At 39.7% G+C, this 24,392-nt stretch overlaps 1 long non-coding RNA gene across 5 annotated transcripts in view; it reads left to right on the top strand.

The window, feature by feature from the left end:
- LOC108177478 (uncharacterized) overlaps window positions 1-24,392 on the top strand; it is a 347,101-nt gene that overhangs the window by 58,764 nt on the left and 263,945 nt on the right. Inside the window, exon 4 of one of the 5 annotated variants that reach the window (XR_011388509.1) lies at window positions 9,932-10,216. The exons of 3 other annotated variants lie outside the window; for them this stretch is intronic. This is a non-coding gene — a long non-coding RNA (uncharacterized lncRNA). Of the gene's footprint in view, window positions 1-4,946; window positions 8,380-9,931; window positions 10,217-24,392 lie in introns of those variants that run through there. One more of the 5 variants, XR_011388511.1, reaches the window with a different exon arrangement.

Here is a 24,392-nt window from a genome sequence, read left to right as displayed (position 1 = left end):
TTGGCTGCAGATAATACCACGAAGCTAACTTAGTGACGCACAAGGCAGCTGATAACAGCTGACACATGTGAATCATCAGCCAAGTGTGTATTATCAGAAAACGAACTAAAAACCCCATGAAACGAAATAAAAACCCCAGAAACTCCCCACCGCCTGACTTGAAAACATTCCTTTTGCAATCTTTTAATGACAGTTTTAATTTTGCATGCTAAAATTCATGCAATCTAAGCCTTTGACTATGATGTAAGTTAAAAATGTTATCTAAAAAAACAGTTGCAGTGAAATCTGAAATGAAGGTAAAAGCATATCCCTTTGGTAAATATGAGCTTAAATATAAAACACACATTTTAATGTAACCTTTAGTAACAGAATGACTGAGAATTGTATGAAATTAATATCACTCATTTGGATTTACAACTAGATGTTCGTATTTATCATTTAAAAGTTAATGTTTTGTTCAAAGTTAAACACTGAAATAACTTAAGACAAGCAACACCATAAAACTTAAAAAAGAACAATAGCAGTCCTCTGCTAACCCCTTCCTACCAGTCCGCTCCCTAGAGTCCTGCTGCATTTCCAACTACTTCAGTTACATCTGTACTTCAGTATCTTCAAGTAACCCACTTATCCTGTTATTTCTTAATTTTTCCTGCCCAGAAATTATCTCATGACTTCCTATTATAGAAGATAGTCAGTTTGTTCACTTCCAACTCATGCACCCCCACCTCCCATGCTTCTTTGTTCACTTTCCTTTGCTCATCCTTCCAAAGTAGTTTTGATTAATTCATGTTGGTGCATTTACTTGGTGAAATTTCATGTTTATTATGAATTATAGTTCATCACTGAGCCATCATGAATTATGATCAGATTTCTTTCTGGTACAATTTTCATTTTCTTTACTGATTGCCTCTGGTAAAGTTAGTTTTCTATGCACTCATTATTAATTTAATCCCTGCTCACCGTAGACTTACTTCAGAAGGCCTTCTTCTCTCTGTTCACAAACACTTGATATGGTGGCTGTGGTGCTGCACTACTCAGTTCTCCTCTGAGAGAACCTCTAATAGAAGGCTTGTGAGTTACCACCATTTGTTGTTCCTTGAATGCTTGATCTCACTTCCCTTGAGTTGCTCCCAGTCAATGTTCATCATGGCAAGAGTATTAGGGCCTTCATTTCCTGAGGGAAATAACCTTTATTTGGGTTTTCTCTTCCTGTTGGCCTGGCCAAAATTTTCTTAGAACTGTAAAAAATGGCCAGCGCCACGGCTCACTAGGCTAATCCTCCCCATGGGAGACCAGGAGAAGCACCTGGCTCCTGGCTTCGGATCAGCGCGGTGCGCCGGCCACAGCACGCCGGCCGCAGTGGCCATTGGAGGGTGAACCAACGGCAAAGGAAGACCTTTCTCTCTGTCTCTCTCACTGTGTAACTCTGCCTGTCAAAAAAATATATATTGAAATGTGGGTGGTATCAATTGAAGAGGAGGACAAAAAATTTTGGACTCATGAATAGTTCTTTTTATAATACAGATTTTCTATGAGTATTTTGAAGACTCCATATATTAATAGATATGCTAGAGAGGAGACTGTGTATCATATATCTATCTCTAGTATAAAGAATTAGCTCACATAGTTATGGAGGCTGAGAAGTCCCAAACTCTGTAGTCAGAAAGCTGGAGACCCAGGAGAACCAACAGTATGGTTCTAATCCAAGTCCAGTGGTCTGAGATTCAGGAGAGCATATGGTATAAGCTCAAATCTAAGTCCAAGTCCAAAGGCAGAAGACTTATGTCACAACCTGAAAACTTTTGAGTATATAAATTGTGTTCTATTTGGATCTTCCAATGGATTGGATGAAGCCCATCTACACTGGGAAGGGAAATTTTCTTTACTCAGTGTACCAATAAAAACTGTAATATTGGCCGGCGCCACGGCTCACTAGGCTAATCCTCTGCCTTGCAGCGCCGGCACACCGGGTTCTAGTCCCGGTCGGGGTGCCGGATTCTGTCCCGGTTGCCCCTCTTCCAGGCCAGCTCTCTGCTGTGGCCAGGGAGTGCAGTGGAGGATGGCCCAAGTCCTTGGGTCCTATACCCCATGGGAGACCAGGAGAAGCACCTGGCTCCTGCCTTCGGATCAGCGCGGTGCACCGGCCGCAGCGCGCCGGCCGCAGCGGCCATTGGAGGATGAACCAACGGCAAAAAGGAAGACCTTTCTCTCTGTCTCTCTCTCTCTCACTGTCCACTCTGCCTGTCAAAAAAAAAAAAACAAACAAACAAACTGTAATATCATCCAGAAATACCTTTACAGATGTACCCAGAATAATGTTTAGTTAAACATCTGGGCACTCTGTGGCCCAGTCAAGTTGGTACATAAAACTAAGCATTACAGAGTCCATGTCTCCAAAGGGGATACACACTTCTCAGAGGACACAGTAAAGTTTCCACTAAGTTAAACGCTCAGGCTACGACTACAACACTTTGTATTCTCTGTGTTCATTGAAAAAGCAGTCACCACCTTGGCAGGGACAATCGGTAGGAGAATGTAGGGCTGCTTTCTTTCAGTAGGAGAAGGGAAGAATACATGCGGACTTAGGTTATTCTCTGGACACTCATCGCCCAGTGTAATTGGGAGTGGACATAGGCAGCAACCCCAGCCCTAAGAAGACTTTGATTAGAAAGGGCTCATGTCCCTCAGGTTGAAGGATGTGGATTAAACTACCATTAAGTCAGCCTTCGGACTTCCTGAGGTGACAACTGAAGATGAGTGGAATTTAGAAAGGAAAACAGAGGAAGATGAGGATGACTTCCCATTGTATCCCTGAGACCAACTGCAGCTGTGGGAACCATAGATCAGTCCACTAAATTCCTTCAGCTAAGAGTCTTCCAGCAGGAGGCCCACAGGAACTATTGAGGAACTCTTCCCTGAATGTTCCAGGAGAACTGCATCTTTCTTTCTTTTTTAAAAAAAGTATTTTCTTTAAGAGGTAGAGTTATAGACAGAGAGAGGGAGAGACAGAGAAAAAGGTCTTCCATCTGCTGGTTCACTCCCCAAATGGCCACAATAGCTGGAGCTGCACCGATCTGAAGCCAGGAGCCAGGAACTTCTTCTGGGTCTCCCACATGGGTACAAGGGCCCAAGGAGTTGGGCCATCTTCCACTGCTTTCCCAGGCCATAGCAGAGAGCTGGATTGAAAGTAGAGCAGCTGGGACTCGAACTGGTCCCCATATGGGATGCTGGCACTGCAGGTAGAGGATTAACTCACTGCACCAGAGTGCTGGCTCCAGAAGTGCATCTTTCAGGAAGTATCAGTATAAAGCCAACAGGAGAGAAGAGAGTAACTAGAGAGGAATCTCATGTGAAGGGACAGTTGTTTGTCTTATTTAATATGAAAGAACAGAGAGTGGGAGAGATTTATCAAAGACCTACAAGATAGAAGAGATGAGGCCGGCACCATGGCTCAATAGGCTAATCCTCCGCCTGTGGCACCGGCACCCCGGGTTCTAGTCCCAGTTGGGGTGCTGGATTCTGTCCCGGTTGCCCCTCTTCCAGGCCAGCTCTCTGCTATGGCCCAGGAGTGCAGTGGAGGATGGCCCAAGTCCTTGAGCCCTGCACCCGCATGGGAGACCAGGAGAAGCACCTGGCTCCTGGCTTCGGATCGGCACAATGCGCCGGCCGCAGCGGCCATTGGGGGGGTGAACCAATGGCAAAAGGAAGACCTTTCTCTCTGTCTCTCTCTCTCTCACTGTCCACTCTGCCTGTCAAAAAAAAAAAAAAGAGATGAATGATTGACAGAATATGGCTCCTAAGAAGATAAGAGGAGATGGGACCCTGGTGAAGGAATAATTGAGAGAAATTAGAGACACTTCTATTATGATTGGAGTGAAGAGTCAAAGGAAGACAAGTCCTGTACTTTGGTTTATAGGTTTGGAAGCAGATGGTGAAGACATTCCTATCCAATAGACTCTATTTTCTATTTAAGTTTGGTGTAAGTCTGTCTGTAGGGACTTGGTAGCCTTAGAGTAGGGAGGAAAGAGAAAGGTGATTATGGGATTGTAGGAGGTGCTCTTCAGTTGTTTCTGTAACAAAACTGGTTTTTAAACACTGTTGGCACAGTGTTAGCCACAGTCTTCAACTCTTTTCAAGCATTATTTCTAATGTTAAGCTGATCCTATTTATCCTGAGAATTAACTAATATTGCCTCTTTTTTGTGGAATATACAATTATCCAATTCATTCCTTTACTGATTCAATGTATATTAACTAAGCTCCAATTATGTGTGAAGCATTGTTCTCAGCATAGTTGGTAAAGGTATTCAAAATGCAAACCCAGGGCTTTCTAATTTCAAAACTCAGTCACTTTATAGTATGTCAGTAAAAATAGCCCAGCAATGCAATTAGCTGGATTCACCCATTTGGGGGGGGGGGGGCAGGCAGAGTTAGACAATGAGAGAGAGAGACAGAGAGAAGGTCTTGCTTCTGTTGGTTCACCCCCCCCCCAAATGGCCGCTATGGCTGGCACGCTGTGCCAATCCAAAGCAAGGAGCCAGGTGCTTCCTCCTGGTCTCCCATGCGGGTGCAGGGCCCAAGCACTTGGGCCATCCTCCCGTGCCCTCCCGGGCCACCACAGAGAGCTGGAAGAGGAGCAATCAGGATAGAACCGGCACCCCGACTGGGACTAGAACCGGGGGTGCCGGTGCCACAGGCGGAGGATTAGCCTAGTGAGCTGCGGCCCCAGCCCACGTATTACTTTTTAAAAATATTTATTTATTTTTTTATTGAAATGGTAGAGAGAGAGAGATATTGATCTTCCATCTGCTGGTTCACTCCCTAAGTAGAAGCAACAGCCAAGCTAGGGCTAGGGCCAGACTGAAGCCAGTAGCCAAGAACGCTATCTGCACCTCCCAAACGGGAGGCAGAAGCCCAAATTTGGGCCTTCATTTGCTGTCTTCCTAGGCACATCAGTAAGAAGCTGGATTAGTAGCAGAGCATCTGGGACTCAAACCAGCACTCCAAAATGGGATTCCAGCATTGCAAGTGGTAACTTAACCTGTGGCTTCACAATACCCTACCCTGGGCTCACCTATTCTAATAAGATGGTGAAGGATACTGCTTTGTACAACATAAGCAAGTAAATTATTTCATAGTTATTTAAATTGTTTCAAGTACATTCAATTTATCAATGAGAAGTCTGAAAGTTGACTTCAAATGCAATTTCCTTGTTTCAATTAAGAAGATGGGTTAGTATCTTATCTTTTAATGTAATTTTTCTTCTTGTGTATTTAAAAGCAATATTAAAACTTACAGGGTATGGATGAGTTTGTATATATATAAATTCATATGGTAAAATTAGCATTAATTCCTAATTTAGATTATCTCCCTTGTGTTGCAATTTACATTGGTGCTTACTTTGAAGAAATAGTTTGATAATGAAGTAACAGTTTAAACAAAGTTGAAAGAAAGCTTGTGGATTTGAAAAGTGGCTGTGGTTATATTTAACTCATACTTTAAAATTAGCTATTTTCTTTATGGTAACATACTAATTTGTTAATGATTTCATTCTTTTATTGAAACACACTTACATAATATTTACTTGCACAATCCTATTAGGATTATAGTACGTGATTTCTTTTGCATTTTTTTATTAGTTGCAATTAGAGAGAAACAAATATTATTGGCTACCTTCTACATGTGGGATTTTTGTGGGAAAATGAATACACACATCCAAAACCATGCTAAAAATAGCAATAAGGCCATTAGGGTCAGTATCATTTCACAGTGGTTGCTATTATAGCGTAAGTTATGGCACTGTATTGGTGAATAGACTTTCAGGGCTGAGCACCACTAAAAGCAGTTTTTATCTTTGAACAAATATAAAGATGGATCAGCACAGGGAATTATTCATCAAGTCCTTGGCAAGAAGGATGAGTTACTCTGAGCAAATGCTGGTGAGTTCTTTGGGAACTTGTAGGCATTTGAAGTCTCTGGGGCCTAAATTTGGGTAATTCACAAGTGTGAAATTGCCAGCCTTAGTCAAAAGAGGCAGAAATCTTGCAGTGCTTTTAGAAGGCAATTTTAATATGAGAGGAGCACTGGAAGCCCAACAGGGCTTATGTTAATGACTTATTTTGTCATGGTAGAACAGTTAATTGATTCCAGGAAGAGGGACAAAAGTGACTTTCTAGAAATCCCTTTCTCCTTCTAGGAGAGCAGGCAATCAGGGTAGGATTTTCTCATTTTAAATCTGTTCAAATTATGGGGCTTGAACTGTGGCATTGCAGGTAAAGGGGCAGCCTGCGGCTCTGGCATCACATATGGGCATGGGTTCAAGACTGAGATGCTCCACTTCCAAGCCACCTCCCTGCTAATGCACGTGGGAAAGCAGCAGAAGATGGTCCAAGAGCTTGGGCCCTTGCAGGGTGTTCCCGCAAGTACTTGATGAATATTGATCTCTATAATGTATGAGAAGATGCTACCTGAGACCACAGGAAAGCATCACATGGAAAATAGGCAGAACAATTCTCAAACAGAGCTCAAACAGGTTGGGAGTAGTTCAAGTTTCCATCATGCAAGTTGAAATAATCCATCATACAAAGACATTGGGTAGAGTGCTCAGAAGTGTTCCACTTTCATTGTGGGGATAAATTAACTCTATGCTAAAGTCTGCTCTCAACATACCACATAAAAGTTAAAGACAAGCCTCAAAATGATTTAAATGATTCCAAGTAACTTAACTACACGCCAGAGCAAAACCCAATGCTATTTAAAGGAATACAACAAAACCCAGCAAAGGGATAACATAAAATTTACAATGAATGGCATCCTACACAAAACTACAGGCATATAAGAAAACAGAAAATATGACTCTCATCAAATGAAAAATAGAAACAAACCTAGGAGGGAAAAAGATGTTTAAACTAGCAGGTACATGTATTAAAACAGCAATTATAAATGTGCTCCATACATTCAGGATGGTAGAGAAAATCATGAATTTGATGAAGACAGAAATAACCTAAATGAAACTTCAATAATTGAAGAATTTGGAGGGTGGAGTGATTCTTCAAAAAGCTCAGGGGAAAGACATACTATGAGAAAACTATGCATGGACTTCAAATTTTTTTCTGCCAAAATAAACTTATCTTTTAATTCTATTTCTCCATGAACTTTTGGAAGTACCCTCAGTACAGTATATATCTGAAACGGAAAATAGGATTGAATGGGGTAAATAGATGACTGGACAATGTAGAAGTTCAGTGAACTTTAAGACAGAGAAACTATCTAAAATGAAGCACAGAGGAAAAATGACTGAAGCAAATGAAGACTCTTGTGGGACAATATCAAGTCTACCATATGAGTTACTAGAATCTCAGATGAAAGCAAGTGGGAGACAGAAAAGTATTCAATAAAAGATAGTCAAATATGTTTCCAAATTTGATCAAGAATAGAAATTTTAAGAAACAACTAGAGATAAAAGACAAAGAATCAAAGAGAAGAATGATCACAGATTTCTTGTCAGACAGTCTGCAAATTAAGACAATTTTAAGGTTCTGAAACATAAATACATCTTGAATTTTATACTGTTGAAATGTGTTTCAAAATGGAAGCAAAAAGAAGACTTCTCCCACACTTTCTCCCACACACACTTCTGAGGGAATTTGTTACCAGTAGACCTGTACATGAACTATTCAAAGAAGCCTTCAGGCAGAAAGTTTATAACTGTTCTATTTTTCTTATTGATTATACCTGTTTGTAACTGTTGCTGTTCTACCCTTTATTTTAAGTATTTTACCATTAAATTTATCAATACTACCAATTTTGTGTCTTTTACTTTATTTTTGCCAAGGTTATTCACTCTCATTTTTTCTTTTGTAATCTTTCTAATGGATTTATTTAGGCATATGTTTTCCAAGAAGCATAGTTTGAGTGCTGCCTTATAAGTTATCCTAGAATATTTATCTTCTTTTGAATTAAATTTAGGAAATTTGAATTTACTCTTTTTTTAAAAAAAGATTTATATTTTTATTTGAAGGTCAGAGTTACAGAGAGGCAGAGGCAGAAGCAGAGGGGGAGAGAGAGGTCTTCCATCCGCTGGTTCACTCCCCAAATGGCTGCAATGGCCGGAGTTTGTCCGGTCTGAAGCCAGGAGCCAGGAGCTTCCTCTGGGTCTCCCATTTGGGTGCAGGGGCCCAAGCACTTGGGCCATCTTCCTCTCTTTCCCAGACCATAGCAGAGAGCTGAATCAGAAGTGGAGCAGCCAAGACTTGAACTGGCACCCATATGGGATGTTGGCATTGCAGGCAGCGGCATTACTTTCTTTGCCACAGCACCGCCCTCTGAATTTACTCTTCTAACAAATATATTTAGTCTGCCTCTGTCATTTTGTTTTATGTTTCCTGAGGCTTTTTTTTTTTTTTTTACTATGCTAGAACTTTTGTAGTCTAAGTTTTTAGAGAATATAAGTTGATTTATGCATGGATGTTGCTGTTGTGAAATGATGACATTTTGTGCTTCTTAAATATATCTCCTATGAATTAGGAGACATGTAAGAAAGTAGAAAATATGACTCTAGTCTATGGCCATACCACCCTAAATCTGCCTGATCTTGTCTAATCTCAGAAGCTAAGCAGGGTCAGGCCTGATTAGTACATGGATGGGAGAAAATGTGACTTGAATCATGTGAAATCAGCCTGGAGATTTATTCGAAAAAAAGTCTGCTAGAATATTGATTACATTGACCAACTAAGCTTGATTGACATTTTACTAATGTGACTTTTCTGATCCATAAACATGTATGCCTTATTTATTTATTTATATCATTTAATTTTTCTCAAAGACATTTGTATTGTTTTGGTGCAGAGGTATTATGCATAAAATGTTAATTTTTAAAAAAGATTTATTTATTTGAAAGGCAGAGCTACAGAGAGGCAGAAGCAGAGAGAGAGAGAGGCCTTCCATCTGCTGGTTCATTCCCCAGAAGGCTGCAATGGCTGGAACTGAGCTGATCCAAAGCCAGGAGGCAGGAGCCAGGACTTCTTCTGGGTCTCCTGAGTGGGTGAAGGGGCCCTAGGACTTGGGACATCTTCTGCTTTCCCAGGCCATAGCAGAGAGCTGGGTCAGAAGTGAAGCAGCCAAGACTTGAACTGTTACTCACATGAGATACTGGCCATGCAGGTGGCAGCTTTACTCGCTATGCCACAATGCTGGTCCCTAAAGTGTTAAATTTATCCCTGATCTCAAAAGGGAAGCAAAAAATACTCACAGAAATACCATCATTAAAGATATAGGTGTAGTGATTTTTCTTGATACATGTATAGTGTTTCTTCTATTATTCCCATTGAACTCTGTAGTGTGGCCAGAGTGAAAAACATGGGTACCTGGGAGAATAAGGGGATTAATCAAGTAGTCACTATAATTGGAGGAAATTTTCCAACTATGAACTCCATATTGGAATCTTACAAATGCTTTCTTTTTTCTAAATCAAAGCATTGAAGATGTCAGAAATGTTAATCTTTCATGAACTGATACAATTCATTCCTAGAACTGTTTTGTTCTTTCATGGGACATCATACTCATCCATTTCATTGATGATATCATGTGGCTAGTACAAGAAACTTTCAAATATGCTAAGTACTTTAGGGTATATATGTTCCTGAAAATATGGGGCTCTGACATCTCAGTAATTTTTACAATCTATGAGTCTTGGGCATGAAAAGATGGGTTTCTTGATTAAAGTAAAGAATGAATGGTTGAGCTTTGTACATCCTTCAATATTTGGTAGGCCAACGTAGCTTTTGGAAGCCTGTATGGCAATACTGCCAGTTTATTAAGGGTATGACTTAAAAAGCTGTCAGCTTTGAGTAGAGTAAAATCCAGAATAAGAGAAGGCTCTCCCAATGTCTCAGGCTGCAGTGCAGTCAAATATGTGGCTTTTGTGTCCAAAGGAATCCCATGTGCTTGAAGTGTCTATGGAAGATCATAATGCTGCCGAAAGCTCCTTAAGGGAACTGAAGAAGAGGCTGGCGTCTTTGATGGAAGATGCAGCTGGGATAGAAATTTGGCTTACTCACAAGTTTGCTCTGTCACCAAGAAACATGGTAAGAATGTGCTAAGGATAACCCTATGCATATTTTAGAAGTATGGGTGTGTTAATACTCCCAAGGAAAATCATTGGCCCAATTGAGGGGGGAGCAGATGCATAAGTGCTTTATCTGCTTCCCTCCTTCTGAAAAAAAAACTCTGGGAGGCATTCTGTGAACTTTGCAGGAGGCCCCCGCAGAATAGTGTGTCATTGTCCTATGCCTAGTACTACCAGAAACACACCTGTAGTTGAATAAATTTCATTTAATGTTCATTGCAACCCAGAAGGACACACCCCATAGGGACATGTGGGATATTTCTGTAAAACAATGTTAGAAAGGACTTACAGTATTATTAGCTGTGATATATATTTTGGGGAAAGTTCATGCTATGGGTTGGATGTGATAGTAATCTGTGATTGAATATACTAAATTCTTATAAGATGGGAAGAATAAAGTGAGGTTAACTCTAGAATAAAATTAGCCAGGTTAGGCAGATGCTTGCTCATTTTTGTGACCTGGACAATGTCCTGGTTTTTAATCTGTTTGATATGCGATCAAGAAGTGGTCTTTTTGTCCTGATAGATCAGTCAGTGTTCGCTCATCTGATGTTGGTGTCTAAGAAATTGTTCACAACTAAGAGGAAAAGCCCAAGACCTAGCTGTGTGTCAGGCTGGCTCTTGGTCAACACAAAGTCTAGCTGATACCTCTATGCCGTTCCTGTCTGTTAGGGGCTTTTTATAACACTGTTTATAGCAATTGTTCATAGCAATGACCTTGATGTCACACATCTAAGTGGAGTTTTGTCCTTCCTTGTCTCATTTTCTTGCTCTTCATTCATGCTCTTTGGAGAAATTTAGCTCACTTTGATAACTCAATCCATACCTTATGCTTCTTCAGGCATGCTAACTCACATTAAGATATTATATTAAGAAAAAAATAATTTTCTAAATAGTTTTCTCATATTGACAAAAATTGTCCATCATGAACTTTTCTTTCTATACCCATTGGCCATGATGTCAAGGAGACCTTAGCTACATTCCATCATTAATTTGATGTAGTTATTCTGAAACAGGTGGAATAACCTTTCCAGGACAAGTTGTCTCATATCCAACGTGCCTCCACTTTACTTATCCTTCAGTTTGTCCCTATGGCATCACTGTCATTCCCAATGATGAGCTGGCTGAGGTGGAACGGTTCTGTCTGCTTCACAGATGGCTCTGCATCCTGTGGTATCATATGGTAGAACTGGCTAAAAGAACGATAGGGAAGCACAGCTCCATGCAGAAAGGACATTCCTCAGGAGACAGCATTTGAACAGAATAGCTTGTTATCCACATGCATCTTGAACTAAGAATGCAAAGAATTGGTAAGGAAGGAGACAATTTAGGACAAATTCCTGGCAGCAGTTTTCTGAGCAACCCTGTTATGAGATTTCATGTTGACAGCTGAAACAGCAGCAAAGACATGTCCTGGGTTATAGAGAATGAGGACCACCCACATTGATATCTACCACATCAATCCCCCATCTTCCCATGTGACTTGTACCTACATAAGTCTGGGAAGAACCAAAAATCCCAGCAACAAAAGAAAGTTGGGAAATCCTGATTTTACTGAGGAAGAAAAATTATAGAATAAACCAAGTTTATTATATGTGGATTGATACATATTTACCAGCAGAAGGTCTTGTAAGACAGTGAATTCAGCAGTCAAGAAAAATCAAAGAAAATGTTCTTTCTTAAATTTGTGGTGGTATGATAATCCAGTTCTTTTTAAAAATAATTTGTAGTGGCTATGGGGGGGGACACTATATAAGGGGAAGAAGAGGTAACCCAGGTAGTATAAATTTTTTGTTTGTTTGTTTCATATACAAGGGGACTTCAGAAGGTTCATGGAAAAATAAGATGACAAGTTTATTTTTGGTGAAAAAAGTTTTTTAAATCTATGCATAATTTTTTCTAATGTGTTTTCCATGAACTTTCCTGCCTTGCAAATAAATACATACATAAAAATAAAAGAAGACATTATAGAAGATTAAAACGCTAAACTGATCTTATTGATATTTTTGAGGGGAATAATACCAATTTACACTATAAAACTAAAACCCCTTGGTGTTTTTAAAACTGAAGATAAGAAAAATAGAATTTCAGCCTATATGGTCATATACATCATTAAGAATTGTGGAAGCTTCTAATGAGCTCATACTTATTTATAGCCTGAAATATGTTTTCAGATCATATAACATTAAAGCAAGAAGTGATTCCGTTGCATCATCCTAAGTTACTGTGGCAGATAAATGGATACTTGAATGAGTTATATAGGAAATATTAACTTTCAACTTTGTGGGCAGTAGGGGCAGGGAGATCTGTTTTCAACTCATATGACAGTGAGGAAATATCTTTTTCTACTGTTAAAAGAAAAACTTTAGACAAATTAAATTTAACAGAGTTATTTGAGCAAAGAATGATTCATGAGTCAGGCAGCATTCAGAACCAGAGAGTCAGAGAGCTCTGCTCTACAATGTGGGCAGTGAGTATTTATAGAGAGAGCAGGGAAGGAAAGTGCAGAAATAGATGGCTTGGTTGTAGCTAGGTGTTAGCCTTATTTGGACATGGTCTGATCAGTTGGTTGCCTGAGATTGAAGCTCTGCTGCTTGTGATTGGCTGAGATCTAGTTGATATATTCCCAAATTAGATTTTGGTTTGCTTGCATGCTAAGTTAGTTTGTGGTTCATTAGTTAGAAATTCAAGATAAAGGAATAGTCTTGGGCTAATTCTGCTTATTTATCACTCCCAAAAGAAGTATTATCCTACCATATCCCCTTTCCTTTACCACAATGTGTGGAAAGCTAAGTTTATCTCACAGTGAGAATGTAGTGACTAGGGTGGAAATGGCCATCACAGGGAGATACTGAGTGTGACCATTGTGCTGAGCATGTCAGCAGGATTCAGAGCCATCCTTGACAATCAACTAATATAGACTCACAACCAAATGATTCAGAAAATGAGCAATCAATCAAAAACAAATGGAGAAAGGGGGCAAAAAGATGAGAATCTCAAGACAATGCATTAGAGTGAGACAGGAGCAACAAGCACAGTAGGATACACAGAAAGGATCCAAATGATGTCAGCACAAATCCTTCAGTTGGTACTAATAGTTATCTGCAAGCCACATTTCACAAAGAAATTGTGAAGTACATGTATTGTTCTAATGACACAAAAGAAAAACTTCAGTGTGTTACTAATATAATCTACATGATTGAAAGATTAACTGCAAATTGGGAGAATATTAGCCACATTTCTCTTTCTCCCAGTACTGTGCCAAGTAGTTTATATGTGTTGGTACATTTAATTCTGACACCAACACTATGAGGTAGGTCTATTCTTTTCCTCATTTGGAGAACTGATATTTGGGAAGACCAAGTGACTAGCCTAAGGTCCACAGCAGAGCAGTGGCAGGGCTGGATTCAGATCCAGATATGACTCCAGTGGCAGAGGTGTCAATCACTGCACAGAGTGTCTTTTCAGACTGACCAGAGGTCATCAACCAAGGTCACGTCAGAACCTGCTGACTATTCCTTAGAGTTTGGAACGTCTGACTGGGTACACAAATCTTAGAATGTGGATTCAGCATTTTCCACAAGAATTTTTGAATTTTTTGTTTTATTTTCTTCAATATAAAAGCATTTTGAACATTTCCACGTACTGATAGTTGTAGATTCTTTGAGCAGATGGACAATATCAAGTATTAAATTAGAAATTCTGAAGCCTAGACTGAGCAGGATCAATAATTAATTCAGTTTTGTCTTGACAAGGTTCATTTCTCTGTGTGTGCACTATAGTTTACACTTCCACAATCTAAGAGATTCTTAACAGCTGGGAGTTGTGGACCTCCTAGATTGAAAAGTTATACAATAAGTAAAGTGGTTTTGGAGTCAATAATATTTAAATTTGAACTAGGTGACTTTATGAAGTTCAAAAGGCAACAACAACAGCACCCACAATATGAGAATGCTTTTCTCATTGTGTTTGAAAAACTGTTTATTTGGAAATCATCAAGTAAGTTCTTTGCAAGAATAGGAACTTTGCTGGCATTTTTTAAAATCAGTGTATTCCTCCCTGATTTGGCCTGAGGCATAAGAACCATGGAGTCAGCTTTTAATAATTGAAGCCTAGGCATTTTTTTTTTTCCTTCCTGTGAGAAATAGATGAAAAGGAGCATTGAAAGGTAAACAATATTGCTGGAATCTAAATGTATTCTAACATGGGAGATTTTATAAACCCCGAGTCTGTAATTTTCAACAAATTAATCTGGCTGACCCTAGCTTTTTAAATTGTGAATTGACATTGATATTTGACACATCAGATGATTAGCTGTTTGTAATAGCTGACTCCTTTGGGTATCATATCTCATTCTTTTTGTCAGTGTTTATCGGAAGCCTTTGGTGGGCCAAGCTGTCTTCTGGTTCTGGGAATATAACTGGTAACAAGGCAGACAAGTCCCTGTTCTTTTGCAGTAAACACTCTCAGGAGGGAAGCTCGATAGCTTTTGAAATTTAAAAAGAATGTCAGACAGTGATAGGTGCTTTGAAGTAAATAAAGCAGAGTCCTACAGGATGGAGGAACTTGATGCTTGGGTGGTCAAGGATTACCTGAATGGCAAGCAGGGGTATTTCTGCAGAATCAGAGAAAGGGCATTCTAGGCAGAGGGAATTCATGGAGCTGCTAGTTGAGAACCAAGAACCAGGCAGGTCAAGGAGAGAATACACCCATCACTGATTGTTCTACCTAGACATGATTCAGCATTCTCCCTTCTATTCTGTTCCAACACCATGGAACAAATGGGTTAGCTAGGAGTGATTTTCCTTAACTACTTGCACTGATGGCAGAGACAACAGAACAGGCTTTCTTGCATAGTGAACAGCTAACTTGTCTTCAGGAAAACTCTCACCTGTAAGAAGCTTACACCTGTGGCCAGTTCGGCAGTTAATAGGTTAATTTTATTAATTGTCAGTCAAGAATAGGCAGTTAATCCTATGTTAAAACCCCAAAGGAGAAAGAATACAAGGAAGGTGACAAGAAGGCCAGCATCCTGTTAGGACTTGTTACTGACAAAACACTTTCCCCAACAGTTCTTGGTGGGACTTTATTTGGAGAGCCACTCTTCTGGATGTTTGTGTCACTAGCACATTCCAGGAGTACTGGCCCAAGCCTGCTATCTCCACCTTGTAGCTCACATGGTTTGCTTTGGTGCTGATGTGCGTAAATGTGGTTACTTCTGTGGTTTTCTTAGAGGTTCTGGAGACTTGCAGATCATGCAAAAGGTTATAGGTCAGTTTATCTTCTCAGCTATAAAAAACAAGTAGAATTCTTCTCAAATGTTGCTATTCATCAACGTAATCTTGTAAGTTTAGTTTGCTTTTCTATGACTAAAACATCAAACAAAATCTGAAAAATGAAGTTGGAAAACACTAAAACAGAATCATACTCTTGAGCCTATGGAAGAAACAAAAACCACCACCACACAAATCTCTTAATTATGACTGTTTCTCTTATCTATCCTTTAAAAGCACTGTGTCTTAGCTGTGCTTTTCCTGCGGAATACACTGAGGACATTTTGTCATATATATGATGTAATAAAGGGTAATATAATACAAGATATATCTTTAATTTATAGTAGGTGATAAAAAATGAGATTGTTGAGACCTTATGACAGCAAGACTAAATGATCCAGGTTGTAAAACTGTCGTAATTCAATATTACTTAGAACTATCTCCCGATGAGCGGAATTAAAAGGGTTTTCTGGTGGATTCATTGTTCCCAACTAGAAAAATCTAGTTTTAATTTTAATTGAGGAGAAATTAAAATGTTAGCGGGATGTTTCTCTTTATGGACTTTTTCCTTTTACTTCTTTTGAAAAATTCTATTTTAGGCATAAAAATGAATCTTTCTTGCTTTCTTTAACTGAAAATATGCATTTTTAAAGAAAAACAAACTCAGGAGTGATAATTTTGGTTACAAAACTGGAATGGGGACAATGTGTAGGCTGCTCTTGTGATGATCATCAGTCTGGCTGCAGGTTAGAAGCTTCTCGAACCTCAGCATACCTGGGAATCATCCAGGAATCTTCTGAAAGGCAGATCTGGATTCAGAAGTTTTGCAGTGCATTTATAACAAGTTCTCAGAGGATGTCGATGTTGTTGGTCTGTGGACCACAGTTTGAGTTGCAAGAAGAGAGAGCTTTGCCGGCGCCGCGGCTCACTAGGCTAATCCTCCGCCTTGCTGCGCTGGCACACCGGGTTCTAGTCCCGGTCAGGGCGCCGGATTCTGTCCTAGTTGCCCCTCTTCCAGGCCAGCTCTCTGCTGTGGCCCGGGAGTGCAGTGGAGGATGGCCCAAGTGCTTGGGCCCTGCACCCCATGGGAGACCAGGGTAAGTACCTGGCTCCTGCCATCGGATCAGCGCGGTGTGCCGGCCGCAGCACGCCAGCCGCGGCGGCTATTGGAGGGTGAACCAACGGCAAAGGAAGACCTTTCTCTCTGTCTCTCTCTCTCTCTCACTGTCCACTCTGCCTGTAAAAAAAAAAAAAAAAAAAAAAAGAGAGAGAGAGCTTTTAAAAATCACTACCATAGGGGTGGGAGTTTGGTGTAGCAGTCAATACGGCAGTTGAGATACACACATTCTATTTCAAAGTGCCCAGGTTTGAGTCTCAGCTCCATTTTCAATTCCTGTTTTCTGTAATGCATACCTTGGGAGGCAGCAGGTGATGGTCCAAGTTCTTGGGTTCCTGCCATGCATGTGGGATACCTTGATTGAATTTCAGATTCTTGGATTTGCGTGGCCTAGCCTTGGCCATTGCAAACATTTAGGGACTGAACCAGTGCATGGAAGAGCTCTCTGCCTTTCCTTCCCTCAAAGTTTCCCTCCCTCTCTATCATTCTACCTGTCAAAGAAGGAGAGGATGGGAAGGCAGGGAAGGTGGGGAAGGCAGGCAGACAGGTAGGAAGGGAAGAAGGAAGGAAGGAAGGCAGGAGGGAAGAAAGGAAGGAAAAAATTCTAATGAAAAAGTTCTCTTATAGTAGCAACAAAGATTATAAAATGTGTAAGAACAAATTTAAATAGAGATATGTAGGACCTATATGATTAAAAAGTCCAAAATGTCAAAAATGAGGTTATAATAATTGAATAATTTAGAAGACATGTCATGTTTCTAGATAAGAAGACTAAATAATACCAAGCATCTACTTTTCTAAATCAATTAAACTGAATATTTTTTTTCCAAAACTTCAACAATCATTTCTTTCTTTCTTTATTTATTTTTATTTTTGACAGGCAGAGTGGACAGTGAGAGAGAGAGACAGAGAGAAAGGTCTTCCTTTTTGCCGTTGGTTCACCCCCCAATGGCCGCGGCCGGCGTCCTACGGCAGGCGCACCGCGCTGATCAGAAGCCAGGAGCCAGGTACTTATCCCATGGGGTGCAGGGCCCAAGCACTTGGGCCATCCTCCACTGCACTCCCGGGCCATAGCAGAGAGCTGTCCTGGAAGAGGGGCAACTGGGACAGAATCTGGCGCTCCGACCGGGACTAGAACCTGGTGTGTCGGCGCCGCAAGGTGGAGGATTAGCCTATTGAGCCACGGCGCTGGCCAACAATCACTTCTAAAATTAACATGGAAGAATAAATTTCTAAAATGCCCTACACAATTTTTTTTTTTTGACAGGCAGAGTGGACAGTGAGAGAGAGAGACAGAGAGAGAAAGGTCTTCCTTTGCCGTTGGATCACCCTCCAATGGCCGCCGCTGCAGCCGGCGCACCGCGCTGATCCGATGGCAGGAGCCAGGATCCAGGTGCTTTTCCTGGTCTCCCATGGGGTGCAGGGCCCAAGCACCTGGGCCATCCTCCACTGCACTCCCTGGCCATAGCAGAGAGCTGGCCTGGAAGAGGGGCAACCGGGACAGAATCCGGCGCCCCAACCGGGACTAGAACCCGGTGTGCCGGCGCCGCAAGGTGGAGGATTAGCCTATTGAGCCACGGCGCCGGACCCTACACAATTTTTTTGAAGTAAAAAAGAGTAATGATGTAGGCTTCCTCACCAAGATTTAAAATTGCATAAAACTTCTCTGATAAAAAATAAATCACTGAGGTATTGGCAGAGAAAAAGAATAGTAAATCAGTGAGATACAACATTTAATAATAAATGTAAGCATGTTTGAAGAATTTAGTGTATGGTGTACATGTTATTAAAAATTGGTGGAATAAAGGTGAATTCTTCAGTCAGTTGCATTGGAATAGCTGCTTCCTTAAAAGATAATGTTACATTCTCTACCTCATACCTTTACACCAGTATAAAGTTCAGATATAATAAATATTGAAGTATAAACTGAATAATGATATTAAGTACCAGAAGAAAATGCAGATGTTTTTCAAATTGAATGGCAAAAGTGCAAGAGGTAGGAAGAAGATTTCTCAAAGTAGTTTACCAAGGGCAAAGTTAATAAAGAAAAATATTGTTATATTTAAATATATAAAATTGTAATCTTTGCATGCTAAAATCATAAAAGGATAAAAAATAAATAGTAGGTACTGGCATTGCAGTGTTGCCAGTAAAGTTGTTGCCTAAGAAGCTGGCATCCTATATGGATGAGTTTGAGACTCAGCTGCTCCACTTCAGTTCCAGCTTCCTACTAATAAGCCTGGGGAAGTAGCAGAAGATGGCCCAAGGATTTGGGCCTTAGCATCCAAGTAGAAGATGTGTATGAAGCTCCTGGCTCCTGGCTTCGTTCTGGCCCAGTCCAGGCCGTTGGACCCATTTGTGGAGTGAACCAGTGCATGGAAGATCTCTCTATCTCTCTTTGTGTCTCTCCCTCTCTCTGTAACTGTGCTTTTCAGATATGTAAAATAATTTTTTATACAGAGTTTTTTTTTTTTTTTTTTTTTTTTTTTTTTTTTTTTTTGACAGGCAAAGTGGACAGTGAGAGAGAGAGACAGAGAGAAAGGTCTTCCTTTTTGCCGTTGGTTCACCCTCCAATAGCCGCTGCGGCCGTCACACTGTGGCCGGCGCACCACGCTGATCCGATGGCAGGAGCCAGGTACTTATCCTGGTCTCCCATGGGGTGCAGGGCCCAAGCACTTGGGCCATCCTCCACTGCACTCCCTGGCCACAGCAGAGAGCTGTCCTGGAAGAGGGGCAACCGGGACAGAATCTGGCACCCCGACTGGGACTAGAACCCGGTGTGCTGGTGCTGCAAGGTGGAGGATTAGCCTAGTGAGCCGCAGCACCGGCCGAGTTTTTGGGTTTTTTAATTTTTATTTGAGAGGTAGAGTTACAGTGAGAGGAAGAAACAGAGAAAGGTCTTCCTTCTGTTGGTTCACTCCACAAATGGCTGCAGTGGCTGGAGCTGCGCCAATCCGGAGGCAGGAGCCAAGTGCCTCCTCCCCGTCTCCCATATGGATTCAGGGGCACAAGCACCTGGGCCATTCTCTACTGCTTTCTCAGGCCATAGCAGAGAGCTGATGGGAAGAGGAGCAGCCGGAACTAGAATTGGCGCCCATATGGGATGCTGGCACCACAGGCGGAGGATTAACCTACTGCATCACAGTGTTGGCCCCGTAAAATAATTTTTTTAAAAAAAGATGGATAATAGCCAAGAAAATGTTGCAGGATATATAATAATAGATGAGATACATAAAAGAGCTAATAATAGGAGCTATTATAAATCAGTGAGAAAAAGTTCACTGTCCTAACAAAAATGATGAGTAATATGAACAGAGAAACCATAAAAAAAACATAAAGGCACAACAAACATAAAAAATAAGCAAATAAACTGAAATTAATGGAGCTTCTTTGCCAGTTAGCTATTTTTGTGTAACAGCCTTTGTAAAACTCAGTGTTTGAAATCACAATTACTTATTGTGGTAATTTATATGACTTCTGATTGTCAGTGGTTTGCCTGTTCTCAGGAGACCTTAGCTGGGCTTACATTTGTTTTTGTATGTGGGCTGGGCCAGTTTAGCTAAGGCCTTGTTTCTTTCATACTGTGCTAGGATTCTATATATTTCTCATTTTCTTCCTGGTACCAGTAGGCTAGCCCAAGCATGTCCTTCTCTAGAAATGGCAAAAGTGCGAGAGTGTAAGTGCAGTGGGTAGGAGTTTACTAAACCTTTTCTTGTGTCATAGCTGCTAACATCACACTGCTGAAGCAAATGACATGACCAAATGACATGGGCATATATTTAGTATTTTAATTGGAGGGACAGAAAAATCACATGGTAAAGGGCATGGATATAGACAGGGGCAAAGATTTGGGACAATTAATATGATCTTCCAGTTCCATCTTTTGCATATCGGTTAATAGAAATTTTTTTTTACATTACTTATTTGCTGGTAGGAGTATAAATGGATAATAAACCATTTAGGAGGACAGTTTCAGAGTGTATTTCAAAGTTCTCCAAAAGTTGTGTATTTTTGATTCAACAATTCATTTTTAATCATTTACTGTAGGAACACAGTCAACTGTGCAAAGGTTGTATAAGTATAAAGTTGGCCAATATACATATTATACATTTAACTCTGTACTTTTGTTTCTGTAGTTGATATCAACATTGATTGATGATGTTTGAATGTGATAAATATTTTCAGTGTAAGTTCTGAGTCCAAACATATTAATTACTGAATTGCTTATAATATAAAATTCTTGGAAATGCTCTAAGTTCCATTAATATAAAGTTGATTAAAATAAATTATATAGCCACACAATGAGTTGCTAGGGAACCACTAAGATAAGGATTTTTATATTTATTGTCATGAAAGAAATACATATCATATGGATTTAGTGAAAAGCAGGCCATGTTCTAATAATCTGTGTGAGTGGATATTCATTAATTATATGAAAAAGTAGTTATTGAGGTATTTCTCATTAGTGTGTTATAGATGATTTTATTTTCTTACTATGCTTAACATATTTAAATTGTAGCTTCAAGCATTTAACAAAAATTTTCAAAACAATGAAAGACTGAAAATCTATTTTTACTTGTAAAACTTATACTGAATATATTATTGTCATTAGCTTGGTAGAAAATATATGAGTAATGACAGTGGGTGTTCTGAAGTCAAAACAGTCCATGGAAAATGGTTACAGCTCTTAACTCATCACATCACAAATGATGGTACATTCCCTTTTGAGTGAAAGGATATGACTTTTAATACAATTAATAGGGAAACTCAAATGTGTAGAAAATAGTCTGATTAAAGAAAGCATGGACACTTTTATACTATTCATAGACATAAACACCCAGCCATAGTTTCCAGAAAAATAGTGCTTGCTCTGTTCTTTAAAAAGAGGAAATATTTCAGGGCTTATGGCAAAGTCATTTTGAAGGTGCAGAAGGCTGGTTTGGAAGGGATTCCACATTTGTCATGCTTTCTTTCACGCTCAATAAAAAAGTGAGTCTGATCTGATGAATGGTACATTGTGAGAATTCAGAATATATTCCTGTTTCTCATTATATTTCTCATTTGTTACATGATTTTGATGAAGGACCCACCTCTTAGCATGAGAGTCATCAATCAAACAAAAGTATGTAGAACAGTTCCTTTTTAATTAAGTCATTTAAAAAACTAATATGTACTAGTTAAAAATTAAATTCTCTGTGAACCATTTGGCTTTATTAGATACTTTGAGGATCTACAAATACTTTTCTGCTTTTGAATACAAATTAAGAAAATTAATTTAGAGCTTAATTAGATATCATATGTATATTTTAAAGGTAAAACAGCAGCAGGAAATTTTATTTTTTAAAGTAATGAGGGAATATTGAAGGGGTGTAGGTATGCAAACAATAAAGGTCTCTTCAGTTTTTATTGGAACACCCATCATGTAAATGACAAATTTTGCAGATTTTAAACCAGTTTTTTGCAATGTGTGTTCCGCATGGCCTTGGGTTCTATAGCGTTATCATGAGGCCTGTGGGGTGGGGATGGGGTTGGTTGGAAAGGGAGGAAGGCAGGAAATGGAAATTTCTCATTTCCATTCCTTCTACCACCATCATTGCTTTGATATCATAGCTTTTTGTTTGCTTGTTTTTGGTATTTCAAAGATATGTGGAAGATTTGCCTTAAAAATGAATTATATTGCAAAGATAAGTTTGAAAACCATTAAGTTTGTTCCATGGCTGCAGTATATTGATGAAGAAAGTGAGATTCAGAGTAGACTCCTATACCAGCTTAGTGATTATTAACCTGTGATAGGTCTAAGATTGCACAAAGTGCTTTGGTCATTACAGTGATCATGGAACTTAGACTGAGCAGGTTTCAGTGCCACCATCATTTGCCAGATGAGGATGTTGACAGAGGATTTTGAAAACTCTCTCCATTCTTGCTCCTGCTGCTTCTTCTCCAGTTCTTTCTCTAAAGCACTGTCCTCCTGTCCGGATCGCTGTCTCACTGTCATGATTCTCTATGGTTTTGCATTCTCCAAAGCGAGGAAGCATATACTTCTTAGTATTTTAAAACAATTCCATTGAAACTGCTTTTATTAGAAACGATGGATCTCAAAACTACAATTCTGTGTATGAATTTGTCCAACAATGATAAATTCCTACCAACAAGTGTTTAGCATAGTGTAAAAACCTTATTTAACAGTTTTACAAGGATGGTGTAGGGTGTGTGTGTGTGTGTGTGTGTGTGTGCAAATTGCTCTAGGTGTTTTTCTTCTATAGCAGCTTATAATAAATAATGTATTTGTAACCGTAAAAGTTATATTAAAGCCCTATAATTTATATACTGTGGCACTGTAAACTTAAAGATTTCTTATTTTCACAACAAACATTTATGGCATTTCTGTTTATGCTATTCCTTTCAAATGCACTGAATTTCCATAGACTCCATAGGTTCATTAAAAAACATTTACTCATTGGGGCCAGCACTCTGGCGTAGCAGGTAAAGCCACCACCTCCTGTGCCGGCATCCCATATGGGTGCCAGTTTGAGCTCCACTTCTGATACAGCTCTCTGCTATGGCCTGAGAAAGCAGTAGAAGATGTGTCAAGTCCTTGGGTCCCTGCACCCACATGGAAGGCCTGGAAGAAACTCCTGGCTCCTGGCTTCAGATCAGCGCAGTGCCGGCCGTTGCAGCCAATTGGGGAGTGAACCAGTGGATGGAAGATCGATCTCTCTCTCTCTCTCTCTCTCTCTCTCTGTCTCTCCTTCTCTCTGTGTAACTCTGACTTTTAAGAAAATAAATAATCTTAAAACAATTTACTCACTTTAATTACAACTATTGGGTTTGAGGGTAAAGCTAGGACAAAGGATGCCAGCAAAGTGGAAGTTCTCTCCTCCCTTCAGAGAAAAAAATACCTTCTTCTTTAATGACCACTTCTTTCCACTGGGGTCTTACCAACCAAGGTCCTTCATGTAGGACATTTTTTTGGCCACAGTGTCTTTGATTTTCATGCCTGAAATGCTCTCTCTCATGGGATTTTTAACCAGACCAGAATGCCTTAAGGATTGAATTTGAGGTCAGAGTGCTGCTTAAAGCAATTGTCATTTTGAGTCCGCTCTGTGCACTGCTTCCTGTGTTGGAGCATTAACTCCTTTTTAATTCTTTCTGTTATTTTGACCAGACACTTAATTCTATACATATGATCACTGTAACACTTAGATGGTATTTTTACCATCCAGCTTAAGGATATTTGGGGTCCCATGACATATTTTTAAACTGTACCCTTAGAAGTAAGTCCATAGGAATGTATGCGGGACTATACAGATTTACAGTTACAAATTTCATACCCCATAATCACAACTTTAGGAACATGGTGATTCTTCCTACCATGCCCTGCTTCCCACCCATACTCCTATTACTCTTTCTCTTCCCTCTCTTATTCCCACTCTTTATTTTTAAATGAGATCTATTTTCAATTGACTTTATACACATATGTTTAACTTTATGTTAAGTAGAGTTCAACAAATAGTATGAAAAAAACTGTTCCTCAGCAGTCAAAACAAGGGCTGTTCAAGTCATTGCTTCTCAAAGCATCAATTTCACTTCTACACATTGCTTTTAGGTGCTCTATTAGTTATCATAGGTCAAGGAGAATATATGGTGCTTGGCACTTTGGGACTGACTTATTTCACTAAGTATGATATTTTCCAGATTATTCCATTTTTTTGTAAATGATGGATTTCATATTTTTTTACTACTGTGTAGTATTCCATGGTGTACATATCCCATACTTTCTTTATACAGTATTAAGTTGATGGGCATTTGGGTTGAGTCCATGTGTTAGCTATTGTGAATTGAGCTTCAATAAACATGGGGGTACAGATAACTCTTTC

This window comes from Oryctolagus cuniculus, chromosome 5, assembly GCF_964237555.1.
Source record: "Oryctolagus cuniculus chromosome 5, mOryCun1.1, whole genome shotgun sequence".
NCBI classification, from domain to species: Eukaryota; Metazoa; Chordata; class Mammalia; order Lagomorpha; family Leporidae; genus Oryctolagus; species Oryctolagus cuniculus.
This window is presented reverse-complemented; position numbering and strand designations above follow the sequence as displayed.